At 36.2% G+C, this 16,992-nt stretch overlaps 1 protein-coding gene and 1 non-coding gene across 2 annotated transcripts in view; one reads left to right on the top strand and one right to left on the bottom strand.

Moving 5' to 3' along the window:
• LOC125239766 (1-phosphatidylinositol 4,5-bisphosphate phosphodiesterase epsilon-1-like) overlaps positions 1–16,992 on the bottom strand; it is a 234,420-nt gene that overhangs the window by 208,731 nt on the left and 8,697 nt on the right. The window lies entirely within an intron of this gene.
• Positions 641–714, top strand: Trnas-gga. Its single transcript has one exon. It is a non-coding gene; the product is annotated as a tRNA-Ser (tRNA).

The raw sequence follows: 16,992 nt of genomic DNA, 5'->3' as shown, positions 1-16,992 counted from the left end.
TTTACATGTAGGGGGGGGGGTACCCTAATAAAACATTTTTTTCCATTTTTTATTTTTGCACTTTATTGGCCTGATTTATATACATATTAGTACCAAATTTCAGCTTTCTAGTGTTTACGGTTACTGAGATTATCCGCGGACGGACGGACGGACGGACGGACGGACGGACGGACGGACGGACAGACAGACATGGCGAAACTATAAGGGTTCCTAGTTGACTACGGAACCCTAAAAATGTAGGTTGTGTGAAAAGGATCATGAGAGAAAAAATCCTAAAATTTAATCTTCAGTTTAGCGACGGATTACATAAAGAATTTATTATATAACAAAATGTTACTTAAACTATAAATAATGTACTTAAAGGTATGCAAAAAGAACAACAAAATATTGTTATATTAAAGGAAAAAATGGAAAAATTTACGCTTCCGGCGGGACTTGAACCCGCACCATTTTTGCAATCCGTGCAATGCTCTTACCAATTGAGCTACGGAAGCCACGCCGGACCTCGCAAATCTTTCCATGCCTTTCCTTTTTGTACACACGTCTTGGGGTGACGTCTGTCGGTAGATGGCGCTAGACGTCACCCCAAGACGTGTGTACAAAAAGGAAAGGCATGGAAAGATTTGCGAGGTCCGGCGTGGCTTCCGTAGCTCAATTGGTAAGAGCATTGCACGGATTGCAAAAATGGTGCGGGTTCAAGTCCCGCCGGAAGCGTAAATTTTTCCATTTTTTCCTTTAATATAAAAATGTTTAGAATCGTTAGCAGACGTTTCTGCTTAATAAAAATTAACAAAATATTGTTCTAAAATGAAATTAAAAGTTCATTTTGATCTCTCTTGCACAGAAGATAGAAAGAAAAGTTTCCGTTATTTAAAAATGGTTTAAGACATTTTAAAACAACTAATAATTTGTCAAAAAAAATATTTGTTCCCTAGTCATGGATGTTTTCTATGTGTATAAGTATGTGTTTATCTATTTAAGTAAGTATATCGTCGCCTAGCACTCATAGTACAAGCTTTGCTTAGTTTGGGGCTAGGTTGATCTGAGTAAGGGGTCGTCCAAATTTTTTCTTTTTTTTTAATTACTCCAGCCATATTGCTTTTAGCCAGCCTAACTGCCGATTGCTAACAGACCTGTTTTATTTCTTATTTTAGCCTAGCCAAACATATTTATTTTCTTGGGCCCTTCATAAATGGAAATAAAAATAAATAATAATTAAAGCATCGCGTACATTTATACGTTCCTTAACAGCGTAACAAATGATATGTACTCCTTGGAGTTGTTCACAGAATAACACAAATAGACAACGCAGCCTTCATAAGATTGAATTAGTCGTTTCCCTAGAGCCGCTCACAGATCACTCCTGACTAGATGGAGCATATAAATTAATTGAATCAAAAGGAACATTTTCTTGCCGGTCCCAAAGTGGATACCCCCCTCCAACTGAGGGGGGACTGAAATCTTCTCGAGGCTGAGGCGTAGGGTTAGAGCCGGCGTAGCTTTATTTGACGTTCATAAGCGCATTGTAATATGCCTACTTGGAAAAAATAAATATTTCATTTCATTTATTTCATTTCATTTCATTGAAATGTATACACATAAATGTGTCGCTTAGCTTCCATTTAACAATAAATATAAATATACACAATAAAAAATAAAATTAATGCTTATCTGGAAGTGAACCTAATAACTTCAATCTTGGGTAAATCCATTTTGCTTTAAGGTTGAATATATAAAAAATATAATATGATCTGAAAGATAATCGACCTTATAGCAGAATGGATTTACCCGCTTTTGAAGTTAAGTAACACAAATGCTTTTACAAACATTTCGTCGTGTATTTGAAAATGTTTCAAAACGCGCATTCTACGCGAGGTAGTCTAGCTACATCCTATGGGAATTCTTCTTTTCCTCGCAAGTTCTAGCGAAAAATTCCGAGAATGTAATCTGTATTTTTATGGCTGTTCCATTGTTTTCTGAGAGCTCTGGGTCTAGCCAAGATAAAATAAAATAAATATTGTGGGGACACCTTACACAAATCAACCTAGCCCGGAACTCAGCCAAGCTCGTACTATGGGTGCTAGGGGACGATATACATACTTATATGTATAGATAAATACATACTTATTTACATAGAAAACATCCATGACTCAGGAACAAATATATGTGATCATCTCACAAATGCCCTTACCGGGATTCGAACCCATTCAGGGTCACTACCGACTACGTCAGACCGGACGAAGGGTGCATAGAAATGGAATATCATGTAAATCACGTAGCATTCTATTTACGTCTAGCAATTTCAACTCATCTCCAAGTTCTCCAACGCGAAATAATTCGATTCGGTTCAATATTGAAAATTTAAATTCTGCACCTTTATCTGTTCCTTTCCCACTATTTAAAACTAACTAAAGAGCGAAAGAGATAACATTTTAAATATCGGGAGTGCTAAGTAAGTTATTGACGTTTTAATACGTTAGTGAAAACGCTACGAAAAATGTATGATTATTTTAACCCTTTAACGGGCAAGACTCAAAAAAATCGTGAGTTCAATCTCATCAAACCTCATCGCCATCCTGTAGTACTAAAAATTCTCTACAAGAAAAAAATACAAAAAGATAGTCATACAGGGTGGTCTTTTTTGAGACCGTTGCCCTATAAAGGGTTGGATAGGCTTTTCTCCCAAGTTTTTCAACCCGTTAATTGCTAACAGTTGGAAAGAAACTTGAGCAGTTTCACGTGCTCTGCCTACCTCCTTTGGGAATACAGTCGTGATTTTACATAAGTATGTGTCTAATAATTGTTTATTAACTCACGGTAAAACTTAGAGTTCCTTGAAAAGGAAAAAAAATAGGAAACGCCTGATAATTGATGTTAACATTTTTATCAAATCGAAAAATTGCCTTTACCCTTTTTTCAGGCGCTATACTAAATATTTATAAAAAATGCGAAAGTTGGTTTCAAATATAGAAAGTGCTAGCACGTGACAGATGTGACATGATTTAGTATAATGGAGGCTGTGAGCTATTTTCGCACAAAATGGCGGACAGAATGGGAAAACTGAAATAAATGTCATATACAAAGAAAAAATGACCAAGGCCTCCAAGTGTCCAAAGCTGGATTCGAACCAGCGTCCTCCGTTATCGCGACGGATGCCTCAAACCACTCGGCCATTCGGTCACGGTGGCAAGGGTCGAAATTTTCAAGTATATGACACAATTACCGAAGGCTAAGGCGCCCCCTGCCATCTCTGAGATAGAACCGAAACTAGTTCGATCTCCTAACTGAATCAACTCATGTGATTACGAGTTAGCGAAGAGAGATGGCGCTGCCATGCTAATTCTTAGAACAAATAAAATTATCCTCATAGAAAATAATTTAATTTGTATTTTTAGTAGACACACTACTATTTTAACTATAAACTGAAATAAATGTCATATACAAAGAAAAAATGACCAAGGCCTCCAAGTGCTTTAATTTGTTCTAAGAATTAGAATGGGAAAAGTTTGGTTATGTGTATTTTATTGTAGTTTCGGACCCAAGCTGACCTTGTTAGATTGTTATAGTTTGCTATTGTAATAAAGATATTCTAAAATGAAAAGGCTCTCAGAAATTAAAATATTATTAAATACTAGCTTTTGCCCGCGTCTTCGCTCGTGTTAGAAAGAGACGAAAAGTAGCCTATGTCACTCTTCACTCCTTCAACTATCTCCACTTAAGAAATCACGTCAATTGGTCGCTCCGTTTTGCCGTGAAAGACGGACAAACAAACAGACACACACACTTTCCCATTTATAATATTTATAATATATAATATTAGTATGGACATAGTATACATACATACATACATACAATCACGCCTGTTTCCCATGAAACTGCTAAAGTTACAGTGCCACTCTTGGCAAATAAGGGGTTGAAAGAAAATGAAACTGTGACATTGCAGTGACAGGTTACCAGCCTCTCGCTTACGCCACAATTTACCCCATAACCCACAGTCGCCTTCTACGACACCCACGGGAAGAAAGGGGGTGGTGAAATTCTTAACCCGTCACCACACGGTGTAAATATATATGTAGGTAGAAAGAACAACGACACTTCAAGGTTTTAATCCATACTCATATAAGTAATAAAAGTGTGCTTGTCTGCCTTTTTTACCCTCAACACACTGAAACCGCTGAAAGTCCCCGGGAAAGACATTGCATAATATTTATCCCGGAAATGATCGCTCAAAAAGGTATCAATTATCTTATTTCCTCCCAAAAGTGAGAAAATTTTAGGAAACGCCTGATAAGTGATGTAGATATTATGATCACATTGGATAATTGCCTATATTTTTTTATCAGGCGTTATAAAAAATACTAATGAAAAAAGTGAAAAGTTCTTTTTAATATATAGGTTGTTCTAGTGACACGTGTGACATGTTAATAAAAAGTGTAATGTGAATCTGAACAATATCTCAAAGTTTAATATTGCAGTGTATTCTGTCAGCTAAATAAAGTGGCAGAACTTAAGGGACCCTATAAATCTCGGCCGGGCCAATTTGTCCAATATCCACGCAATATATGGGCAATGCGCCGTTGGCAGGACCGAGTATGTGAAATACCTACGTGAGGTAGGGCTGGTAAGTAAATTCAAGTCTTTTAGAGTCTTTTTTTATAATACTGGAAAAAAAAATTACCACGTCGGTGGCAAACAGGTATACGGTCCGCCTGATGGAAAACGGTCACCGTAACCTATGGACTTCTGCAACTCAAGGGGTGTCACATGTGCGTTGCCGACCCATTAGAAACTATAAATTATTAAAAATTAATCAGTTAATCAATTAGTTTGAATTATTTGTAGCAATATTTCTTGAAGTTCGATTTTAATATTTTTTTTTTTAGTCTTTTGAAACAATAAATATAATGTGAGTAGGTAAGATGTCAGTGGCAGATCAGTATCATGGCACTGACATCCTACTTACATAATCAAGTTATCAAAAAAGACTAAAATATTAGAAAAATAATAGTATTAATAAAGAAACGTTTCTTCGAACAAAAATTTCATTCATTTGTGATACTAACATATCCGGCCATCGTATATCGATAAATATTATGTTGAAGTTCAAATCATAATGTTTTTAGGGTTCCGTAGTCAACTAGGAACCCTTATAGTTTCGCCATGTCTGTCCGTCCGTCCGTCCGTCCGCGGATAATCTCAGGGATCGTTAGCACTAGTAAGCTGAAATTTGGTACCAATAATATCAATCACACCGACAAAGTGATAAAATAAAACGCTTTGGCCGTTTTTTTATGTCGCAACGCAATATGTGACTTTCAGTTCTTTTTTCTCGAGAGGTTCTTTAAAATTTTCACAAGAAGTCTTTTTTATGCATATGCAGGGTGCGTAGCCGAATGGCACTAACGCTCACGAAACGCTCACGAAACGAAACGCTAGTAGATATCTATCTCTATCGCTCGTGCGTATTGGCGCGACAGAGCCGGACTAACTGGCGCGGCGTTTCGTTTTCGTTTGGCGTCGGAGAAATGCCATTCGGCTACGCACGCTGATGTGATATTCATTTGAAGAAAAATGAAAGAGACCTACCTGTAGTTTTCCCAAGACTTTAAAAGACTCTTTCTCAACACTAGAAATAACTATACGGGCGCCGAGAGAAGAGAATACCTTCCTCGTCCAATCTGAAGGTTTAATGAGCTTTGTTTAAAAAATAAAGGAAACATATGTTGTATAGAGGAAAAAGGATGATTACCTAAAAACATAGTGTAAATATGTATGTTAATAAGCTCTACGCTGAGAGAAAAAACAAACAGTTTTCATGTTCGTTCAACAAGTTTTTTGGTTAAAATAGCGCCTACGTGCTCTTTGGTTCAAACAACAAGCTACTTGTCATTTGAATCGGCAATATATTTGAATCAACAAGTCGATTTTATAAAAACAACCTGACACATATTGTTTTAAACTTACGTTTGGCTGATTCAAACGGATAAACCGCAACAAGTCGAACTTGTTAAATTCACAATGGAAATTTCTCTCAGTGTATTATGGTTCGTCTTCATATTTGTATATATTTATGTATATTTATGTGTAGGTATAATAGTATGATAAGTATGTATATTCTTTTATATGTATATTTGTTGTAGATTTTTTAGAGTAGCACCGCCCACAATTTTTCTGCTTTGCCTAAAGGTTGACTGGTAGAGAATGCCTTATGGCATTAAGTTCGCCTTTTGTACTTTAAGGTTTTCTTTTGTGCAATAAAGGTTAATAAATAAATAGTCGCTCTGTGTTTCATCTCTAGATAATATACATGCAGGGTCGCGGAAATCGCGAAAAAAGGTGGCATTTCCATAAATAACCTAACCACAAAATTAAAATTTTGAAAAAACCCCCGACCACGACATAGTGGACCGATTTTCATGAAACATGGCTAAGAACACTCCCGACTAACTCAGCTTTCAGACAAAAAAACTAAATCTAAATCGGTTCATTCGTTCGGGAGCTACGATGCCACAGACAGACACACACAGACAGACAGACAGACAGACAGACAAACAGACAGATAGACAGTCGTTTTTGCGTCGGGGGTTAAAAATCGTTGTTTTGGGACCGTCCGCATTCGTAACATTTGATCGATTCGAACTTCAAATATTATATAAGATAAGACATGAATTGGATATCGTCACTACTTTGAAAAAATCTCGTATTCTCACGCTGCTCCTCAAAGTTAAAACGCAGTAAGTCTATATGCATATTATGCATTCCATACACACTTACTACAATTTTCTTTTCATTGACAGACGAAGATACAAGTTTTTTAAAAAGTAGTGACGATATGTTAGCATCTAAATAGTTCTTGTTCGAATAAACGACACTTATGACATTGAAAGCTCGCAATAATATTGAAGTGATATTTCTCTCACTCACATCTTAAAAGCATTATTTGAATACGGCATATTACGGCTGAATCAAGTCAAGTGTTCAGTCAAACGTCATAAGTTACAAATACACTACATTTCTGCACTTTATTACATAATTTGGGGTCAAATTGTATTCTGCATGAGTGAGAAGGCTGATCTTCTGTCTCATCACAGTTCCAAGGCCGATCGATCGCTGGTCTAGACGACTTTTCATAGATTACGCATACGAATGAACGTTTTTGTGTGGTATTTTTAACCGCCGCCTCAAAATCTCTCAAGGAAGGTAGTTCTCAGTCAGTTATGTTTGTTAAGAATATTGAGTTTTGTCAGGATTTGATTTCGTATAACCGGATTCATGAGGAATTGAGGAAACTCCTCGAACCTTAACGGTATACGTATATTCACTTGTGTTGCCATTAAATAATTAAAGCATTAAAAGCTGTTTTAAAAATACCTACAGATTTCTACATAATCCAACATTCGCAAATAGCTTTCACCAGAAATTCAACGGCGGCGGTTTTTTTTTCTTAAAAATTATTTGTGGTTAGCTGCAATTAACAGGGATGTATGAAATGCATTAAATTGTAACTCATTGGGCTAATTTGAGGTTTTCACTCAAAATTTAAACTACAAAAAGGTAGAAAATGCTTTAAATTAAGTATTTATATAGTAATATAGTTTTTAAAACATTTTGTAGCACTGATTCACGACACTACACACACTTAAATAAAGTTAAAATTTGTAGTTTTCTATAAAATTGTAACTAACTCAGTAATAAAAATATAAATGGTTCCGTACGACACAGGCACAGCCTGGAGAGCCCTGGAAATGTAGAAACCTAATTCCGATAATAAAAGTTTTTTGTCTTTGTCTTATTTGTCCTCTCTAAATTACTTAAAATATTAATTTAGATTAAGATAAATGTTGTGAAGTATAAAAAATAAAAATAAAAAATATGGCTAATGAAATAAAAATTGATTTTTATTCATTTAATTATGTCCAAGACAAAATTCCTAATTAACATCTGTGTGATTCAGAAATACATCTAATAAAACACTATTTTTTAAAACATAATAAAACACGCCATCTATTATAAACTACGTATAATATCTATTTCAGTATATAATTTATATATAGTAGTGTTACTACTTAAAAAAAAACAAAAAAAAAATATTTGATTTGTTCCCTACATCGACGCCATCTATTGTTAAGACAAGTGATCTGTGTCGCCGGCAAAATTAAAAACAAAGAGGTCGCTCGACCTTTGCTTTGGACCCTTTATGTTTGCGGGGGAACACTGGAAGGTGAAAAATACCCGGGTTTGTTGTTACAGTCTGAGAGATAACCAGGAAAATTAGCTGTCTATTACTTTCGCATGTGTATTGTTCCACAGAATATATCTAAATATATAAAAGTGTAGACTTATATTGACCGGGATATAGACCGTGATTACCTTTTTGATTTTTGTCGAGCTCCCGATATTTCGACGCAGTTGCATGCATCATGATCACGGAAAACTGACGAAGGCGGGTGGATGTTAAAGTTGTATAGACAGCGCGCGATCTACCCTCCTTCGCGCGCGTCGGCTGCGTTCACTTTCAGCGTTACCACTGGTCGCGTTCACACTCGAAACTCTTATATAAAAGTGTGCCTGTCTGTGGCACCGTAGCTCCTGGACAGGTGAACCGATTTCGATTTAGTTTTTTTTGTTTGAAAGCTGGGTTAGTCGGGAGTGTTCTTAGCCATGTTTCATGAAAATCGGTCCACTATGTCGCGGTCGGGGTTTTTTTCAAAATTATAATTTTGTGGTTATAATGTATGGGGTGGTATGATCTTTTTATATTTAATCTATGGTCTAGTCCGATTAATAAATCGTCACTACTTTAAAAAAAACTTGTATCTTCGTCTGTCAATGAAAAGAAAATTGTAGTAAGTATGTATGGAATGCATTATAGACTTACTGCGTTTTAACTTTGAGGAGCAGCGTGAGATACGAGATTTCTTTTCAAAGTAGTGACGAAATAGCCTTTACAAAAATTCAACATCTTTTCTCAGACCCAACGAATTCCAAATTCTGCGAGCGAAATTCATATTTATTTTACAAGAGTTTTTCATCGTTGTAATCAGACAGTTTTTCGTTTTAAGATGTTTTCTCGCTTTAAAAAAAGATTTTTGGTGTCGCAGTTAAACAAACTCTTTAATCTTGGAGTTGAAAAATTGTGACACCAGAGATTATGGATTTAGTAGATATGTCCACCCCATACAAAAAAATGCGACCGCCTAAAAGCACGGCAAATCTAGATGGCGTTACTACAAATTTCTTGTTGCCTTGAGATCACTGTTAGATGGCGTTAAGTGTCACTTTTGAGACATAAATCTTTAAAAGAATATAATGAATTTTAGGACTCGTAACGCCATGCATGTACTAGATTGAAAGTTAGTTAATATTTCGCCACCATTTCTATCGCTTAAATAGCTCAGTTATAGTAGCGTAAGACGATGGACGCGGCCCTGACGTCGTGGGTTCGATCCTCGGTAGTGAAAATCTTTTTTTTTTCTTTTTTTTTTAATATTTTATACCCTTTTCAACCATCTCCTTTTAAATAGTGATTTTTTTAAGTATTAGATTCACAACCCATTTCATTGAAATTTTGTTAGACACATGTAATGCAATAAGTTTAAAAATTGTTTTTCAGTATTAGTATTGATGGAAGGTAACCTAAGGTTCAACATCGTACCCATCGTACCTACTAACAGCAATACTCTGTCTTAACTAACCATAGACGTTATGCTCTTGTAATAAGGATTACAAATGTACAGTGACAGTTGTCCAGTTGCATGTACCACATTGAAAGTTAGTCTAGATATATTAATATCGACAATTACAAACCGTCAGCAGATGTTGCTTTATAATATAATTAATAAATAAAGATTTTTTTTGAGTGTAGGTGGATATTGTCGATTTTGGTTTCGCTCAAGAACCTTTGCGAATACGTTACAGACTAAGGTGTAAATTATCTACGCATTTTGTTATGAAAAACGATACAATATACGGCTTAAACAAAACGCGGAATATAAATACATAACAAAAATTGCCTTGTGTTGCTTAATTCCGTGATTCAATATATGTATGTATTTACAAAAGCTTTGCCGCCATCCACGTCTTACTCAGCTTTAACATAAGACTGAAAATCACTTAAACATTAGTCTTTAGAGTCAAAATCTTTTTACTATTTTTACAATGAATGAATGACAAGTCTAGCTATGAGGTTTTCCACGAACACCAGAGTTTGCGCTATGTGGCTATATATGTCACTCTATATGCCTGGATAGGAGTAAAAGAGAAAGATGTCCGCAATGTGTTAACCCAGGTGACAGCAGTAAGCCCTCAGTACTAGTACTGTCACTGGCTGTCATGGCCAACCTACTGCGTTTCGATACTGGTAAAATATCGAAGTATCATTCATTATGTTCTTTTTGTATCTAGGTTATTAATTATATACGAATATCAAAATATCAAAATGATGATAATTGATGAATATCAAGATGATTTTTAGTTTAAAGCAAGAAGATAAAAATATTTTCAGAAATATGTACCTACTCTTTTTATATAACAAAACGCATCCATCAGTCAAGCGCCGTATAGCCATCATCTTCTATTTCTGAATTGATTTTTAATAGTACATTGTGCAACAAGGGGAGGAAGTTGAATATTACTAACGAGAGTAAGTTAAATCGCGACGGCTTGCCGGAGCGATTTAAAGACTCGAGTTAGTAATATTCATACTCCCCGAGTTACACACAATGTTTTTCATCACACTCGCAATGTAAAAAATATGTAAATAGATGTAAAAAAGTTAAGTACGGTACAAGAAATTTCATTATTCCCTTGGGAGAACGATTTTTCTATAACTCACGCTCCGCCTGCATACAATAGCACATTTAAAGTGCGGGTGTGATGAAATAATAATTTACTAAGGTCTAAATCAGTTTACGACCAAACTAGAGTTATGCGACGTTGCAGTCAGCAGTCTGGCAACGTTGCATTTTGAAGTAACAAAACATTTAATATTCATTCAATTTGTCGTGAAAAGTCTTCATGACTTACTACTCATATTATACCTATAAGTTACCTAATTTCGTCACTCTGATTAAGTAGAAGTTTGGTGTGGCGGTCAAAGATACTGCTTTTTAGCTGCGATAACTTGAGCAGCAGACGAGGTTCGAATCTCACCGGGGAGACCTTGCTTTTTTGTGAATCTTTTTTTATTTTTTTATTTAATACTTTGTGTTTGATTTATTTTTATTCATTATATTTGATGGGAAAATAAGTACTAATATTTCATATCTCAGGTTTGACATGTTTTTACACCCCGAACTACCAATATTCCATGTTTTATCAATCTGGACCAACACTTAGTATGGTAATGAAAAAACTTTTATATTAATATTATTATTGTTTTATTCCCCAATAATATACAATATCTATCATTTTGACAATTTTAGTCTCATTCTGATCATAGTGCCGTCTGACTCTGTCGTGCTGAAATTATGTAGTTGTTTGTGGTAAAACATTTTTATACTACTAAAAATGAAATAATCAGAAAGTAATACTTCCGTCTTAGTGCGTTATCACATTATCCGATCCTGTATCAGATGTAGGACCGATATCGATATCCAATATATTTAAGCCGCTATCTTTGATTTTTGCCTTTAAAATTCTTCCTTCATCCGATATCGCGGATAGGATAATGTGAAAACGCACTTAGAGTTGTAATATTTTACCTAGCATATTTTGGTTTTACTGGAATGTACGTTCAAGATAATTCAGAATTATCGTTAAAACTTATGCAAAAAAAAAAAAACTATAAAATTAAAATAAAACACAAAAAAACTGTTATCTTCACTTTGTGTCTCTCCGCCGGGATTCGAACCCGTGATCTCTGGATTGAAAACCAAACCAACTTCAACCGTGACCATAACGTGCCTTGACAATTGGCCCGAAATTCGCCATCATCTAGCTTTCACTAATGTGTCAGGCGTTTCGATGTTCCTGCTGAAAAGTAAATACTTAAGTTAGTTGCTAAGCTGTATAAACAATATAGCCCTTGAATAGGGTTGCAAAAAACGGTTTTTTCTGGCTTGAAGTTAGTAAGTTGCACCTGTCAAATGATTGAAGAGAAAAACGTGAGACGGATGTATGGGATGACAAGTCTGTACTGTATTGGAAAGGTGCAGGGTATGTGCAGGGTGCAAAGCGGGTGGAGGGGGTAACTAAAAGGATCACAGCCAGCGCTCACTATGGCCAAAATTGACATTTCCTGTCACTGACTTACGCTGTCAAATCCATATTGCAGTAAACATTTTCGAGACAAATTTAAGTACAGTAAGTAAATTTAGGTAGTTAATATGGGCCTAGTAAAATTTGTTATGGTGAATTGTAATAACACCAAGAAAAATAGCGACTAAATTCTAGCTATTTCCAAGACTGTGATGGAAACGAAACCACCGTTTAAGTGGATAATTGCCGTAAGAAGAAAAGTGTCATCTAACCTCTGATTATTTAAAGTGCATAATCATTTGTTACAAGTATTGAATTTACGGTGAATTTATAATGCAAACTTTATTGGAGGTAGAAAAGCCGATGTGGAAGCCAATCCCAGTTACGAGTATGTTCCAAAATCATTTGAGTTGTTCCCTTTGAGTTGCTCCTGTGTACAAATCGAAACAGATTGACAAAAATGCGTAAACATCGAAGTTTCAATGGGATGAAGGAGCACGAAAACAAGAAAAGCAGAAGCAGGCCATCCACTAAAGGCTTATCACATTTTAAATAAATTTCCTGAGAACTTATTTCATCGCATTGATGACTATATATTTGTTGTGATATGGTAAACCTCTAATATTTTCAAGTAAATGAAACAAGTTTTTGTAACGTATATTATAATTAAAAGTTATTATAGCTAGTTTCTTTTTATTTTACTATAAACCCTGTACCCTGTCCCTGAATGATATACAATAGTACCTACAGTTAGCTTATGAAAATGACATATCAACAATTTCAAAAACCAATGATTTATTTATACTTTATTGCACATAAGTTCAAATGGTGGAATAATGTCTTCAATCTCTAGAAAATTCCCAGCTAGAACCAATTTCTTGCCTTTATTCATTGACCGATATCGCATATATTATGTTTAAGTCGCCATCTTTGATTTTCGCCTTTGAAATCCTTCCTACATCCGATATCGCGGATCGGGTATAATGTGAAAACGCACTTAAGGTTGTAATATTTTGCCTATTCTGGAATGTACGTTCAAAATAATTAAGAATTATCTTGAAAACTTACGCAAAAAAAATCTAAACAAATAAAAAACCATAAAATAATAATAAAACCCAAAAAACTGGATATCTTTACGTGTGTCTCCACCGAGGCTTGAACCAGTGACCTCTGGATTGAAAAGCGAACGAACTTCTGATGAGACCATAACGTGCCATGACAATTTGCCCGAAATTCGGTATCATCTAGCTTTCGCTACGTGTCAGGCATTTCGATGTTCCTGCATAAAAATAAATAGTTAGTCAGTTCCACCTGTCAAATTATTGAAGAGAAAAACCTGAGACGGATGTATCGGATGACAAGGCTTGCAAATTTATTAAATATAGATATGTGCCAAATGGGACTATGAGCGACATCTATCCATTTCCGCTGCAAACAATAGTTTCGTTTTGACAGTCGCATTTTGTGGTACGGGGTGGCATAGTCTGTATATATGTAGTTTGTGGTGACACGTATTATTCGTAATAACAACGTGCTATAGCTTTCTGTGATTCTCGAATATTTGTCAAACTGTTGAACCTATACACAGTCAGGGGCACAGTATATGTATAAAGAGCAAAAGTGGATCAAGTATTATAGAGAGTTACTGTCGAAGTAAAATGTGTAATCACAGTGCATAGACTGCCATCTCTCGACACAGGCTTAAAACTTTTGAACCTCAGTTGTGACAATTTGGCCCATATTCTTAGCTTGATATGTGTTAAAATGTCAAATATTAATGTTAGCGCCATCTAGCTGAGCGTACTCCAAAGGTGTATTACCATCTAGGCCACCTTTTTCTGTATGGTACTGAGGTATGTTTTTTCTTAAACTTTATCTGTCTATACGGAGTTATATATGTCTTTTATAAAGAGTAAGATCGTTACCGCCTGTCAAGAACGCGACCAGTCGACCTGTCATATCTCACTCATATAAGTTAGACTGTGTGCATAGGAACGCGCCTCTTTCATATATTTGATCGCCAGTGTCCGAGGTGTGTCCGGGGTATCAGTGCTTAGGTAAACACAGAACAGAAGTCCAAGTGTCGAATGTGTCGAAGGCCGAGGACCACTGGGCTGAAGGTTCGCAACTTTTAGAGGGTCAGAATTGGCTACGGTATGAAACTTTACGTTGACACAATTATTATCGTCCGCTTACCCTTAGTTTTCAATACATCTCCTTAGCATGGCATGTCTTCATTTTAGAGATGGGCCGAATATGGACTTTGCCGAATACGAATATTCGGTTCAGCTCTTACCGAACCGAACATTCGGCCGAAAATTCGGTTACGCCATATTATTTTTAAAGCGGATGTTAAGATTAAAACTAGGTGTTAAATGATTGATAATGGTTACATATAATGTATGTTACTACAATTATGTTCTTATGATTTAGTGGATAACTAAAACTTTGTGCTAAAACTTAGTTAAAACAACTCTGAACTCTTCTCAACTCTTAAACAACTGTTTTTTAACTTTTTTACAAAACAATTGTATTTATATTTTATCGCATTAGACAATTATATCTTTTTAGTAGTTCCTTAGAAAGCTACTAAAATAGGAACTTATTACCCAATGGAATACGTAAGATCTTCGTTAGTTATTTACTTTGTTTATTCGGTGAATATTCGGCAATGCAACCGAATTATTCGGCCGAATACGAACTTTGAAAAACTTGCCGAATATGTCAAACACCGAATATTTACCGAACATTCGGCCCATCTCTACTTCATTTACTTTGCCAGGTAATGTAAAAAAAACTTCTCAACTGATTATAATAATATTTACTCCATACACATACACAATCGTAAGTGAAGAAAAATTCGCACATAAAAACAAACAAAAAGTCTTAAAAAGGCTCCAAAAAGCGCAAAGAAAATTTTCTCCTCGTATTAATTTCAAGCCAGTTTTTCCTTCAAAACATCGTACAATATACATCCTTATTTGACAGAATACATTCAAGATGGCGGCCTTCGTCACTACCATGAGTTTTAAACACTTTACCACAGAATATATAATAGTACAAGTACTTTACTCGATAGCGTAAACGTGACCTTCATTGTATGGAGAATGTGAACAGCGCCAACAATCCGAGAATAGAATCAAAGATCTGGCCCCGTAGCCGAATGGCATTTCTTCGATTCTAACCGCCGCAGAAATGCAGTCTGACTCTGTCGCGCCAATACGCAAGAGCGACAGAGATAGATTGCATTCGGTTACGGGGCCTGCCTGTATAACTCCGTATAGACCGGTAAAGTATACGAAAATATGAAAATGTACCTCGGGACCATTAAGAACAATATATGGTCTATATGGCGTATATTTTTGGTTGATTCTCCGCTAGATGGCGCTGATAATTATATTTGACGTTTTCAACACATATCAAGTTAAGAATATGGACCAAATTGTCAAAACTGAGACTGAGTTATATTCCTGTGTCGAGAGATGGCAGTGTATGCACTGTGACTACACATTTTAATTTGACAGTAATTCTCTATATACACAATTTTCTTTACTCTCGAACCAAAAATATGTGTATACATATACATTTTTCGCGATGTTCTCTGCATCGAGAAGACTCATGGTTACCTCCCTAATCTAGCCTATGTACGATGATATGGGCAGGGATAGCCCTAGGGATGTAAACAAGCTTTTTTATACATGCCGTTCGGAATCCTTTAATAATGCCTAGGGGCTGACAGGACCTAAATATTTTTGTTTAGTATCATAAATAATTGTCTGTCTTTGAGAATATTAGCAATTTGGAAACTTAAAGCTCGGCCACACATGCGCGTTTTGATAGCGTAGGCGGAGCGGTAGCGGAGCGTCAGCGGATCGTAACGATAGCGGTGCACCGGACGAACGCTGGCGTTGCGCCCAGCGGACGCCGGCGGGAACCAACGAGCGCGGATTGCGAGTGGAACGCCAGCGTTCCCCCGGCGCACAGCTATCACTGCGCTCTGCTAACGCTCCGCTGACCCTACGCTGTCAAAACGCTTTATGTGTGGCGGAGGCTTTATCTTCGGTGAATTACCTACTTATTAAAAAATAATGTTTACATATTCAGCGGTTGCATTAGCGGTAAGTACGTGCGACCGTTCCGGAGGTCGCGGGTTCGAACCCTAGCTCGCACCAATGAGTTTTTCGGAATTAATGTGCGAAATGTCATTTGCTACTTGCCAGTCGCTTTTCGGTGAAGGAAAACATCGTGAGGAAACCGGACTAATTCCAATAAGGTCTAGTTAACCCTTTGGTTTGGAATGTCAGATGGCAGTCGCTTTCGTAAAAACAAGTGCCTACGCCTTGGGATTAGTTGTCAAAGCGGACCCCAGGCTCCCATGAGCCGTGGCAAAATGCCGGGATAATGCAAGGAGGATGATGAATCTTTACATATTCATTACGATATCGGGTCGATTCGACCCCATACACTTTATTTAATCTTATATTTTCATTTTATTTATAAATACTTGCATGGTTAATTGCGATAAAACAAAATGTATGGCACAACCCTACCAATGATGATTAGATGATATAGGTAGAACATTATGTTTTTAACAGCCAATATACGAAAAAAATATCATGTCATTTAATTGCTACATAACCGATAACATTTTTAGTAGAAAAAATACCAAATTACTGTTGACACGTGTAAACATTTTACCTTTTACTATACTTAGCTGAAGGTTTCGAGTTAAATAATGTAGATGTCGCTCTCAACTGTGTCTAGACAGTGATTTGAAGGCTGAGCTCCGCGTGG

This window comes from Leguminivora glycinivorella, chromosome 26, assembly GCF_023078275.1.
Source record: "Leguminivora glycinivorella isolate SPB_JAAS2020 chromosome 26, LegGlyc_1.1, whole genome shotgun sequence".
In the NCBI taxonomy this organism is placed as follows: Eukaryota; Metazoa; Arthropoda; class Insecta; order Lepidoptera; family Tortricidae; genus Leguminivora; species Leguminivora glycinivorella.
The sequence above is the reverse complement of the archived record's forward strand: the minus strand, read 5'-3'. Positions and strand labels throughout refer to the sequence as shown.